Raw genomic sequence first — 14816 nt, 5'->3', positions numbered from 1 at the left:
TTTTTATCCTTCCTTCTTTACAGAATAACTAAGCAATATTGGTTTTCATTTACTCACAATGTGAACTTTATATAATTGAGTATTTTGTCACTATATTCTCATTTGGCTTTAACACATATGATGCGTTTCTTTGTTTCAGTAACTTCGAATTGGAGACAGAAGGCTTTTTTTTTTTTTACATTTTACCCTCAGCCCCTACCTAGAACAGGACCTGGTAAATATTTGATGACTAAATAAAAGGAAAGTTCCTCATTATCACAATCCCCCACCCTCCCACACTCACACACACACATACACTTAACCAACATTTGCAGACATGTTTAGAGTAATGAAGTCATACCTGTGCACACAGGCACCTGGACAAATTTTCTCTAGCTTTCTTAGTTGACATTTCTGCCTCTTTAAGCCAGGGGTTGATGATATGCAATAGCTTAGAAGCATTTCAATAGATCATAAACATTTAAAAATCGGGAAATTTAAACTGAAAATCCAAATTTCAGGCTTGTGTTGAACATTCCGATATTAAAACCCTGGACTTAGAATCTTTCATGGCCACCATCAGCTATAGCTGAAGAGCTTCTCAACCCATAGGCCAAGCATGTATTTCTGGCCTGCCTCTCTCATATATGTCACCTGCCTGTCGCCTGTAGGCATTTGTCTTTTTTTTTTTTTAATGCTTTTTATTGTGCTTTAAGTGAAAGTTTACAAATCAAGTCAGTCTCTCACACAAAAACCCATATACACCTTGCTACACATTCCCAATTACTCTCCCCCTAATGAGACAGCCTGGTCTCTCCCTCCACTCTCTCTTTTCCTGTCCTTTTCGCCGGCTTCTAACCCCCTCCACCCTCTCATCTCTCCTCCAGGCAGAAGATGCCAACCGAGTCTCAAGTGTCCACCTACTCCAAGAAGCTCACTCCTCACCAGCATCCCTTTCCAACCCATTGTCTGGTCCAATCCATGTCTGAAGAGTTGGCTTTGGGAATGGTTCCTGTCCTGGGCCAACAGAAGGTCTGGGGACCATAACCACTGGGGTCCTTCCAGTCTCAGTCAGACCATTAAGTCTGGTCTTATGAGAATTTGAGGTCTGCATCCCACTGCTCTCCTGCTCCCTCAGGGGTTCTCTGTTGTGTTCCCTGTCAGGGCAGTCATCGGTTGTAGCTGGGCACCATCTAGTTCTTCTGGTCTCAGGATGATGTAGTTGCTGGTTTATGTGGCCGGTTCTGTCTTTTGGGCTCATAATTACCTTGTGTCCTTGGCGTTCTTCATTCTCCTTTGATCCAGGTGGGTTGAGACCAATTGACGCATCTTAGGTGGCTGCTTGCTAGCGTTTAAGACCCCAGATGCCACTCTTCAAAGTGGGATGCAGAATGTTTTCTTAATAGATTTTATTATGCAAATTGACTTAGATGTCCCCTGAAACCATGGTCCCCAGACCCCTTCCCCTGCTATGCTGGCCTTGGAAACATTCAGTTTATTCAGGAAACTTCTTTGCTTTTGGTTTAGTCCAATTGTGCTGACTTCCCCTGTATTGTGTGCTGTCTTTCCCTTCGCCTAAAGTAGTTCTTATCTACTATCTAATTAGTGGATACCCCTTTCCTACCCTCCTTCCCTCCCCTCCCCATAACCACAAAAGAATGTTGTCTTCTCAGTTTCAACTATTTCTCAAGTTCTTATAGTAGTGGTCTTATATAATATCTGTCCTTTTGCAACTAATTTCACTCAGCATAATGCCTTCCAGGCTCCTCCATATTATGAAATGTTTCAACGATTCCTCACTGTTCTTTATCAATGTATAGTATCCCATTGTGTGAATATACCACAATTTATTTACCCATTCATATGTTGATGGGCACCTTGGTTGCTTCCATGTTTTTGCTATTGTAAACAGTGCTGCAATAAACATGGGTGTGCATACATCTGTTCGTGTAAAGGCTCTTATTTTTCTAGGATATATCCCAAGGAGTGGGATTGCTGGATCGTATGGTAGTTCTATTTCTAACTTTTAGTGCCAAATCGATTTCCAAAGTGGTTGTATCATTTGACATTCCCACCAGCAGTGTAGAAGTGTTCCAATCTCTCCACAGCCTCTCCAACATTTATTATTTTGTGTTTTTTGGACTAATGCCAGCCTCGCTGGAGTGAGATGAACTCTCACTGTAGTTTTGATCTGCATTTCTCTAATGGCCAATTATCATGAGCTTTTCCTCATGTATCTGTTAGCTACCTGAATGTCTTCTTTAGTGAAGTGTCTATTCATATCTTTTGCCCATTTTTTAATTGGGTTATTTGTCTTTTTGCAGTTGAGTTTTTACACTATCGTGTAGATTTTAGAGATGAGGCACTAATCAGAAATGTCATAGCTAAAAACTTTTTCCCAGTCTGTAGGTAGTCTTTTTACTCTTTGGTGAAGTCTTTGGATGAGCATAATTGTTTGATTTTTAGGAGCTCCCAGTTATCTACTTTTTCTTCTACATTCTTTATAATGTTTTGTAAACAGTATAAAAAAAAATTTTTTTTTTATACTGTTTATGCCATGTATTAGGGCTCCTAAGGTTGTCCCTATTTTTTCTTCCATGATCTTTATCGTTTTAGATTTTATATTTAGGTCTTTGATCCATTTTGAGTTCGTTTTTGTGCATAGAGTGAGATATGGGTCTTGTTTCATGTTTTTGCAGATGGGTATCCAGTTATGCCAGCACCATTTGTTTAAAAGACTGTCTTTTCCCCATTTAACAGTTTTGGAGCCTTTGTCAAATATCAACTGCTCATATGTGGATGGATTTATATCTGGATTCTCAATTCTGTTCCATTGGTCCATGTATCTGTTGTTGTACCAGTACCAGGCTGTTTTGACTACTGTGGTGGTATAATAGGTTCTAAAATCAGGTAAAGTAAGGCCTCCCTTTGGTCTTCTTTTTCAGTAATGCCTTACTTATCCAGGGCCTCTTTCCCTTCCATATGAAATTGGTGATTTGTTTCTCCATCTCATTAAAGAATGTCCTTGGGATTTGGACCGGAATTGCTTACATGTATAGATCGCTTTTGGTAGAATAGACATTTTTATAATGTTAAGTCTTCCTATCCACAAGCAAGGTATGTTCTTCCACTTATGTAAGTCTCTTTTGGTTTCTTGCAGAAGTGTACTGTAGTTATCTTTGCATAAGTCTTTTACATCTCTGGTAAGATTTATTCCTAAGTATTTTATCTTCTTGGGGGCTACTGTAAATGGCATTGATTTGGTGATTTCCTCTTTGATGTTCTTTTTGTTGTTGTAGAGGAATCTAACTCATTTTTGTATGTTTATCTTGTATCCCAATACTCTGTTGAACTCTTGTATTAGTTTCAGTAGTTTTCTGGAGGATTCCTTAGGGTTTTCTGTGTATAAGATCATGTCATCTACAAATAGAGATACTTTTACTTCTTCCTTGCCAATCTGGATGCCCTTTATTTCTTTACCTAGCCTAATTGCTCTGGCTAGGACTCCCAGCACATTGTTGAATAAGAGTGGTGATAAAGGGCATCTTTGTCTTGTTCCCGATCTCAATGGCAATGTTTTCAGGCTCTTTCCATTTAGGATGATGCTGGCTGTTGGCTTTGTATAAATGCCCTTTATTATGTTGAGAAATTTTCCTTCTATTTCTATTTTGCTGAGAGTTTTTATCATAAATGAGTGTTGAACTTTGTCAAATGCCTTCTCTGCATCAATTGATAGAATCCTGTGATTTTTGTCTTTTGTTTTATTTATGTAGTGGATTACATTAATTGTTTTTCTAATGTTGAACCATCCCTGCATACCTGGTATGAATCCCACTTGGTCATGGTGAATTACTTTTTGATATATTGTTGAAATCTATTGGCTAGAATTTTGTTGAGGATTTTTGCATCGACATTCCTGAGGGATATAGGTCTGTAATTTTCTTTTCTTCTGGTGTCTTTACCTAGTTTTGGTATCAGGGATATGGTGGATTCATAGAATGAGTTTGGTAGTATTCCATCCTTTTCTATGCTCTGAAATACCTTTAGTAGTAATGGTGTTAACTCTTCTGTGAAAGTTTGGTAGAACTCAGCAGTGAAGCCATCCAGACCAGAGCCTTTTTTTGTTGGGAGTTTTTTGATTACCTTTTCAATCTCTTCTTTTGTTATGGGTCTATTTAGTTCTACCTCTGCTTGTGTTAGTTTAGGTAGGTAATGTGTTTCTAGGAATTCATCCATTTCTTCTAGGTTTTCAAATTTCTTTGAGTATAGTTTTTCATAGTAATCTGATATGATTCTTTTAATTTCAGTTGGGTCTGTTGTAATATCACCCATCTCATTTCTTATTCAGGTTATTTGCTCCCTCTCCTGTTTTTCTTTTGTCAGTTTGGCCAATGGTTTATCAATTTTGTTGAGTTTTAAAAAAAAAACAGCTTTTGGTCTTGTTAATTCTTTCAATTGTTTTTCTGTTTTCTATTTCATTTAGTTCAGCTCTAATTTTTATCATTTGTTTTCTTCTGGTGCCTGTGGATTTCTTTTGTTGCTCTCTTTCTATTTGTTCAAGTTGTAGGGACAGTTCTTTGATTTTGGCCCTTCTTCTTTTTGGATGTGTGCATTTATTGATAAAAATTAGCCTCTGAGCACCGCTTTTGCTGTGTCCCAAAGGTTCTAATAGGAAGTTTTTTCATTCTCGTTGGATTCTCTGAATTTCATTATTCCATCCTTAATGTCTTCTATAATCCAGTCTTTTTTGAGCATGGTATTGTTCAGTTTCCAAGTGTTTGATTTCTTTTCCCTGCTTTTCCCGTTATTGATTTCTACTTTTATGGCCTTATGGTCAGAGAAGATCCTGTGTAATATTTCAATGTTTTGGATTCTGCTAAGGCTTGCTTTATGACCTAATATGTGGTCTATTCTAGAGAATGTTCCATGTGCACTAGAGAAGAAAGTATAGTTGGTTGCTGTTGGGTGGAGTGTTCTGTATATGTCTACGAGGTCAAGTTGGTTGATTATGGCATTTAGACCTTCTGTGCCTTTATCGAGCTTCTTTCTGGATGTCCTGTCCTTCACAGAAAATGGCATGTTGAAGTCTCCTACTATTATTGTGGAGTTGTCTATCTCACTTTTCAATGCTGATAGAGTTTGTTTTATGTATCTTGGAGCCCTGTCATTGGGTGCATAAATATTTAATATGGTTATATCTTCTTGGTGTATTGTCCTTTTAATCATTACATAGTGTCCTTCCTTATCTTTTCTAAGGATTTAACTTTAAAGTCTATTTTGTCAGAAATTAATATTGCCACTCCTGCTCTTTTTTGATTGTTGTTTGCTCTATATATTTTTTTCCATCCTTTGAGTTTTAGTTTGTTTGTGTCTCTAAGTCTAAGGTGTGTCTCTTCTAGGCAGCATATAGACAGATCTTGTTTTTTAATCCATTCTGCCAATCTCTGCCTCTTTATTGGTGCATTTAGTCCATTAACATTCAGGTTAATTATGGACAGGTATGAATTTAGTGCTATCATTTTGATGTCTTTTTTTGTGTGTTGACAGCTTCTTTTTTCCACTTGATTTTATGTGCTGAGTAGATTTTCTTTGTATATTGTCCTTTCCTCATATTTGTTGCTGTTCGTTTTGTTTCTGCTGAGTCTGTATTTTTCCCTCGTATTTTATTTTGATGAGTAGGATAGTTTGCCTCCTTTGTGATTACCTTATTATTTACCCCCATTTTTCTAAACTTATAACTAACTTTTATTTCTTTGTATCGCCGTATCTTCCTCTCCATATGGAAGGTGTATGATTACATTTCTTAGTCCCTCTTTATTATTTTTTATTATTTTAATGTTGTCTTCTTTTATATAATAACATCGCCGTTACCCTGTCTTGGGATTTTTTTTTTTTTTTTTGGATTTCCCTGTCTGGTTGCTCTGCCCAGTGTTCTAGCCTTGGGTTAATACCTGATATTATTGATTTTCTAACCAAAGAACTCCCTTTAGTATTTCTCGTAGTTTTGGTTTGGTTTTTACGAATTTCCTCAACTTGTGTTTATCTGGAAATGTCTTAATTTCACCTTCATATTTAAGAGACAGTTTTGATGGATACATGATTCTTGGCAGGCAATTTTTTCCTTCAGTTTTTTAAATATGTCACCCCATTGCCTTCTTGCCTGCATGGTTTCTGCCAAGCAGTCTGAGCTTAAATAAGCTTAAATTGGCTCTCTCGTAGGTTACTTTTCTTTTATCCCTCACTGCTCTTGCTCTTATAATTGTCTTTTTATCTTTAGTTTTGGCAAGCTTGATTATAATATGTCTTGATGACTTTCTTTTAAGATCTACCTTATGTGGAGTTCCATGAGCATCTTGGATAGATATCTTCTCATCTTTCACAATATCACAGAAGTTTTCTGCCAACAAGTCTTCAACAATTTTCTCTGTATTTTCTATTATCCCTCCCTGTTCTGTTACTCCAGTCACTCATAGGTTATTTCTCTTGATAGAGTCCCACATGATTCTTAAGGTTTCTTCATTTTTTTTTTTAATTCTTTTATCTGATTTTTCTTCAAATATATTAGTTCCAAGTGATTTATCTTTGAGTTCAAGAAATTCTAGGTTCTACTTGCTCAGTTCTGCTCCTCTGACTTTCTACTGAGTTATCTAATTCTGTAATTTTATTGCTAATCTTCTGAATTTCTGATTGCTGTCTGTCTATGGATTTTTCCAGCTTGTTAAACTTTTCATTATGTTCCTGAATAATCTTTCTGAGTTCTTCAGTTGTTTTATCTGTGTGTTCCTTGGCTTGTTCTGCATATTGTCTCATTTCCTTCCTGATGTCTTGAAGGGTTCTGTATGTTAAACTTTTGTATTCTGCATCTGGTAATTCCAGGAATGCACTTTCATCTAGAAGATCCCTGCATTCTTTGTTTTGAGAGCCTGTTGAGGTGATCATGCCCTGTTTCTTTATGTGACTTGATATTGACTGTTGTCTCTGAGCCATCTATAAGTTATTGTATTAGTTTATGCTTGCTTACTGTGTCATAGCTGCTTGCTTTGTTTTGTTTTGGTATACCCCTATGGGGTGCTTGAGTGAGCTAGCTTGATTATTTTCACCTTTGGAGCTCTGGTGTTCTGTCCCCAGCTGGCTAGAGCTGTTATCAGGTGTATCAGTCTAGGAGTCCTTTCAGCTTTTTTTGTATGAATTCAGCTCAGGTTTCCAGGTAGCTGATCATCAAGTGTGTGGTACAGGCTCTGTCCTACAGTCTTAGAGGGGCAGGGGTGATTGGCGTATATACCCCTATCTGATTGCAGCAGGAGTCACGCTCTGAATGAGGCAGGGGGCTGAGAACAAACCCCCAAGTGTCTCTGAGGAAAACGTGTCTCTGTTCCCTAGAGCCTCCTGGTAGGTGGGCTCTGCAGAGGGACCATGGGCACCCGAAGATTTGTTGTAAGGACTGGGAGGTACCAGTTATCCCTGGGCCCCTGTCACGGGTGGCTGGGCGACCCAAGTGGAGCCACCAGTCCTTAGGTCCCTGTTGTGGGTAGGTGACGACCTTGTTTAATAGGCAAATCAATATCAAACATCAAACACCCACCTCTGCACCACACCACTGAAATGATTGGAGTTTGCCAACAAGGGCCTATTCTCCCGAAATAGGCTCACACAGGTCCATGAAGAAGGGAAAGGTGGTGCTCAAGGTCCATGGACGGTTTATGCCTGGGCAGAAGCCGCTTCTGTCCTGAGCTCCCCCAGTTAATGGAGCTAGCAAATTATCTTCCCCCCTCCTGTTGCAAATTTTTTCCTTCCCCAAGGCTGGGAAGATGGCTCCAGGTGCTCACCTGGGTCTATCTCAGGCCCAGGGATTCAGCAGCTGAAGCTGGCTTGGGGGTGGGAGGTGCGCAGTAAAATATACGCAAGTACTTAGCTTTTGCCGAGAGTGCCCTTCTCCTCAGGTTCTGGAAGTGTGAGTGAGCTGTGTGTCTGGCTGCTTCTCCCTGAGGAAACTGTGGCTGAACGCTAGGACCAGCCTGCCTCCGCCGCTGCCGCTGCCGCCACAGCCACTCTGGGAATGGTGGCTGAGGGCTCCCCGCGATTCAGGTCTGGCAACTCCTCTCCGCTTCTGAATGGTCTCTTCCTTCCCCTGCCTCTCAGTTCATTGTCTAAGCTTGCCTTTGATGCTCAGGACTCCCAGCTTGTCACAAATACACGCGTTTCACTTGTTTTTTTTGGGGTCTTTGTTGTAAAGAGGGCTTGATGGAAGCGTCTGTCTACTCCACCATCTTGGCTCCGCCTCTCCGGCATTTGCCTTTTTGACCCCTGCTGCAAGTCCTTTTGGCAGTTGTAGCTTTGCGCTTACTCTGATTTGCATTTTGAGAATGTACAGACAAGGTGGAATAGCAAGCTGTCATGTGACTGCTGACTGACAAAAGGGAGTCCCTGTGATTTCATCCCTATTAAATCCAAGGGACCTGGAGGAAGGCACGTAGCATGAAATGCAAGTCAATGCTATGTAAAATCATAGTATAGCCCTTCCACCTTGGAAATACTTGAGTCTTCATTACACCAGCAGTATGAGCATCATAATGTGATGCTGGGTGATAAGGAAAGAAGAGATTTTTTGATGCATTTATCATGGAATAGAATGACACCTGAGCCATCTTCATTTTTATGCTTTAAGTTTGGAAGATACGTTCATTTTGTACCACATGTGTGCGAAAGTTCTGAAACATATTTCGATTGCAGATTTGCAGCATTTTTTTTTTTTTAATTCAGTTACTTTAGTAGTTAGAGAGCTGTTGTAGAGACCTCATCAATAATTAACACAGAAGGGTCTGTTAAACTAACAGATGCTCTAACAGTATAAACAAAATGTTTTGTTTAGAGTTCTTTTTAACTTTACATATTTAATTTTAATAATATTTTAGTTGAGTTCTAATCATTTATAGCACTACAAACTTAGTTTTAAACACACACACAGCATGAAATTTTTGTAGTTATAAAATGCATAGCATTTCAGTCCACAGTTATCCTTAAATTGATTAGCTGAGGAATAGTAATTTACCTGTGGTTAGAACACAATCTAAAATTTGGGATAGACATACAGAAAAAATTTAAATGTTGAATGATCTGATGATATAATGAAGCTTTACCTGTACCGGTGAGACAAAACGGTGAGAACACAAACCTTTAGGCCAACGAGACTTTTTTTTCAAGTATTTTTCTTTGCAAAATTTAGAGTTTGTTGTTTGAGAAGAAGAATTCATCATACTTGGGTAGCTTTTAAAGTTATCAGGCTACTTTCCTCTGGGTTACTACCTTCTATTAAATACAGAATGGATCAATCTTCCAACCTAGTTATATCTAATTTTTTTTTTTTTTTTTTAGAACTAGATACTATTCTATCGGAAAAACCCACACCATCTTGAACACTATTTAGGACCGATATACCATTTGCTTGGAAATTCTCTGAAATAAAAGTGTGCCAACTGTGTCCTGTGGGATATATTTGGCCCCAAACATGTTATCTTTTACCAACACAGTATTTTAAAACGTATTTGAAATGGCTGTCAATATTTGAATATTTACAGATTTCTCTTAAAATATTGGATTTGTATTTTATTTCAAAACAATGTTAAGATCTGGTAGCTCGGGGTCTGTCTACCTTCATGGAAATAATCAACTGGAATAGGGTAGTGACTGCCTGTCTCCTTAGTATGCTCGCTCTAACAGGACTGACATCAGTCATTTATATGCATTGTCAACATTATCTGTGCTGCCCTTCTGAATTTAGTGCACATGAAAATCACCATACTTTTAAAAATATTGATGCCCTTGCCCTTCATGACCTTCATTTCTGAGAAAGGGGTCTTGGAATGTTAAGTTCCCCAGGTCATTCTAATGTATATCTAGGTTTGAGAACCTCTGTTCTAGAGTTTTCTGCCTATGGTGTAATTCACTGGTCCTCAAAACACAGTCATTCACAGTACCTGCATCAGCTAGAAGATTGTTAGAACTGCAGACTCACGGCCCATTCCAGATCTACACAATCAAATTTTCTGGAGGTGGGGCCCAGGAAACTGTTTTGACATGCTTTCCAAGGAAGCACTGCTCTGATTCGTTACAACCACAGCATACCTGAAGCAAAACTGTAAGTAAAATAATCTCACCTTTGACTTTTCATCTGCCATTCAGCATCTTTCCCAAAAGCTACATAAGGCCTAGTGTCATTTGTTGATCTCTGTTGGTCCCTGGGGGGACCTTGTACTTGCAAATACTTTGCACTTGACAACTAACCGAAAGGTTGGCAGTTCAAACCCACCCAGCAGTGTGTGGAAGAAAGTCCTGGCGCTCTGCTTCTATAAAGATTACGGTCAAGAAAATTCTATGGAGCAATTCTACTTTGTAACACATGGGGTCACCAAGAGTCAAAATCTACTCAAGACCAATGGGTTTGGTTGTTATTCAATTGCCTCTCAAGATAAGACCCTACCAATCTTCTACTATAGTTTCATATGCTTCAAATTTGCCTCCTCTGCTTATGACTTTATTCCATCAAAGATCCATTTCCTTCAGAGTAGGAGGGAAACAAACTGATAATATTAATTTCATGAAGTTGTATGAGTAATAATTAGGTTATCTCTCCAGAGGATTTGAATTTTCAAAGAGGTGTGGTTAGCATGGATGAATCTTAAATTTCAGAAATTTCAGCTAATGTAGAGAAGTTTTTTGGGGGGGGGGAGGAAGGGGAGGGGCAGGAGATCCAACTTATTTTCCATTAAAGTCTGTTATTTAGTAACTGACCTCTCTCTATGCTATAAATTTGAACTTAACCGTTAACTGAAAATTTGTAGACATCAGTGATTTTGTATGCCATTCAGTCCTAATTCTGTATGACACTGGACTGTATTTTCTTTACCCATGTTCTATTCTCAGGACATAGTTTTATGTATCCATAAAGTAAGAAGATTAGGCAAAAAGTTGTTTCTCATTTTTTCCTTTTTGAGAGAGTTCTTTCTTCAAACGAAATCTCATGTCAAAGCCCATAATACAAAACGGCTAAAAGAGAAACTAATAAATCCAGGGTGAGGGACGCAGAGCACCATTAGCTCATTATTTCTCCTTCTTTCTGGCTTCAAACAAAAAAAAAAAGAGAGAGAGAGAAAGAAAAAATATGTTCTTGGGGGGGAAAAAAACCTTACATTACCTCCTAGAGAAACATATAATTAATCAAATCAAACTGTATTTTCACAGTCCTTTCCATTTTAACAGCTGGAGAAATTAAATTTAATAGTATAAGACTAAAACAATTTGTACCATTGAAACTGGCATTATTTTTTTCTAGCACATTAAAATACAGCATTATTTACTGGAATCAGAGTGTTTTAGGAACACCGTTGCACACTTATAATGGGTTGTTGACAGTTCTCATGAGAACACTGCAAGGCAGTTTATTTAATTTATTTAGTTATTTAATTATTTTTATTGTACTTTAAAGGAAGGTTCATAGAACAAACTAGTTTACCATTATACAGTTAGTACACATATTGTTTTATGACATTGGTTAACAACCCCACAACATGTCAACACTCTTCCTTCTCAACCTTGGGTTCCCTATTACCAGCTTTCCTGTCCCCTCCTTCCCTATAGCCCTTGCCCCAAGGCTGGTGTGCCCCTTTAGTCTTGTTTTGTTTTATGGGCCTGTCTAATCTTTGGCTGAAGGGTGAACCTCAGGATTGACTTCATTACTGAGCTGATAAGGCGTCTGGGAACCATACTTTCAGGGTTTCTCCAGTCTCTGTCAGGTCAGCAAGACTGGCCTTCCTTTTAAAGTTAAAATTTTGTTCTACGTTTTTCTCCGGCTTTGTGCAGGATCCTCTATTGTGATCCCTATCAGAGCTGTCAGTGGTGGTAGCCAGGCACCATCTAGTTGTACTGGATTCAGGCTGGTGAAGGCCGTGGTAGATGTGTTCCATGAGTCCTTTGGACTAATCTTTCCCTTGTATCTTTAGTTTTCTTCATTCGTCCTTGGTCCCAAAGGGGTGTGACCAGTGAAGTACCCTAGATGGCCACTCACAGGCTTTTAAGACCCCAGATGCTACTCATCACAGTAGAATGCAGAACATTTTCCTTATAAACTATGTTATGTCAACTGAGCTAGATGTTCCCAGAGACCACGGTCCCCACAGCCCTCAGCCCAGCAATTTGGTTCCTCAGGGAGTTTGGATGTATCTATTGAGCTTTCATGACCTTGTCTTGTACAAGTTGTGCTGGCTTCCCTACTACTATGTACTGTCTTACTCTTCACAAAGTTACAAGGTAGTTTATTGACATCTGCATTCTAAAAAGGGGAAACTGAGGCACAAATATATTACATAATTTGCTCAAGGTCATGCAACTTTTAAGAGGCTGAGTCAGTCTCTAAACCAAGGCTTATCTTGGTGCAAAGCCCGTGCTTCATCCATTGCTCCATCTTCTTGTCTATCAGTAACACAAAATGTTCCTAGCACACATTTCAGTGTCATTTTGTATGACGTTCCTAGTAAGTTAGGAAATTTGGAGTGTGTTTTACTGTTGTTGGGATACCATATATTTAAGGAGACATACCACCATTTGGAGTCAGATATCCTGGGTTTAAGTCCCAGCTTTACCAAACACTCCCTGTGTAACTGGGTATATGTTTATTAATGCACTTGAGCTTCAATTTTCTCTTTTAAAAAATAGAGATTCTAATCCCTACCTTGCAGAATTGTTGAAAGAAGAAAATATAACATTTGTAAGCAAGAACATCTGGCACATAAAAGGTGTTCAAAAATATTAGTTTCCCTCTCCTCTGTCTCCTTGAGTTTGCACATTTCTCATTGGCCTGATGCCTTGAGAATCAGTAAGAGTTAAACATTTTAATGGAGTTGAGATTTTGACGTTATTAAATGTGAACAATTTTAATACAAATACGACATGCCTAATAGAATTATAGAAGCCTTTTTATCTTTATAAAATTAGTTGCAGAACTGACTTAGATAGAACCTAAAATAAGAAGAGTGTTTCAGTTGTTTGCTGGGTGGTCCATATGTTTTAGATGAAAAATAAGTTATAAAAATGATGAAGTACTTGTCAAACATAAAAAGATGAAATAATACAAATGTCACAAAATGCTAAACCTCTACAAACAAATTTACCCTCAAAACAGAGCTCAGTGTTTGCTTCTTCTCTATCTTCCTCAATTTTCAAATTACTTCTTCTCACAGATTGAACATGTAGGGTCAATAATGAAATTTCATGACCAAGTGTTTGAAGAAAGCAAGATCAAATATAAGTAAACATATCATTATTATTTGAATAATAAGTGCTTTCTATATAGTTTACAAATACATTTTAATAGGCTTAATTCTTTGCTGTTGAACTTGTAATTTTTTAGATAGATTTTGCTAGTTTTGTAATTTTATGTTTTCTCCATTCGACTATAACACACTTGAAAATATCTGTGTAATTTCAAAGTGCATGACTGAGCTTCATTATTCAAAGGATGACTTCTTCAAGGATACACTTAGGGAATATTTTATAAAGTGAACAGCAGTGTTTGAAAATGTAATAAGGATGGGCTTGCTGAATATTAATTTCATTCCATATTTATTCATCCAAAACAAAATTAACTTAATAAAATATTATATTTATTTAAGTAAATTTTTAACACATTTTAATCTAACATTAAGTTAAAATACCAGGATTTTAAAGCTTAAGGTATAAAGGAGCATTCCAGTTGATAACAATGCCCTAAATTCACATTTTTTTTGGTCTTTTCCTGAGAATTTTACAACAAAAAGGAGCAGAATGAGAAACAAAATATGAAATCCATTTTTGATGACAGAAAGGGTCAGTTAAAATCCCAAATGACAAAGCAAGGTGGATGTGCTGCTAAAAGCAGTGGAAATCAGAAAATATCACTGCAGGAGAAAGCAGGAAGAAAACCGCAGTATGTCTTGTCAGAAAAACCTATCAATGTATATCTTTTAAGGAGAGGCCATTTATTATTTTATTTAACTTCCCTCCATTTTTTTGGTGGGGGGTGGGGGAGCTTCTTGGATCTTGTTGGGCTCCTTGAAACATAAAAGGTGATGCTAAACATATAATCAAACAAATTAGCTATATATATTTACAGAAGTATTACATTTCTGTGGCTGTAGGGAAGAAGAAAGACTTAGTCATGTGAAATGCTGGCTGACATTGTTTGATAAGAAGGGAAGACTAAATGAACTCACACACCAACCAAGGTCCTAAACAAAAGTCCAGTTAGCTTGTAACTTAGCACTGCTGTTTCCTAGATAGATAGAAAGATGGATGGATGGATGGATGGATGGATGGATGGATGGATGGATGGATGGATGGATGGATGGATGGATGGATGGATGGATGGATGGGTGGGTGGGTGGGTGGGTGGGTGGATGGATGGGTGGATGGATGGATAAATGATAGATAGATTAGATAGATAGATAGAGATAGATAGATAGATGATAGATGATCGATAGATAGATAGATAGATAGATGACAGATAGATGACAGATAGATAGATGATAGACAGATGATAGATAGACAGACAGATAGATAGATCTGACAAAATAAGCTGGTGTAGGAAAACTCACCTCCCTCAGTAATTAAAAAAAGGAAAACAAATGGCTTGATGGTTAGTGAGAACTCTTACAGAAAATGGTTGCCATAATGTGAAGGAAATACACTATAAATTAGAATAATGACAACAACAACTCTTATGAATCAAAAGCGGAAAGCAAAGCCAGCATAGCTTAAAAAAGAGAGATAAAAGATAAGGATTCAAAATATAATTGTATAGATCTGGG

The sequence above is a fragment of the Loxodonta africana genome, chromosome 9, assembly GCF_030014295.1.
Source record: "Loxodonta africana isolate mLoxAfr1 chromosome 9, mLoxAfr1.hap2, whole genome shotgun sequence".
NCBI classification, from domain to species: Eukaryota; Metazoa; Chordata; class Mammalia; order Proboscidea; family Elephantidae; genus Loxodonta; species Loxodonta africana.
Note: the sequence above shows the minus strand (reverse complement) of the source record.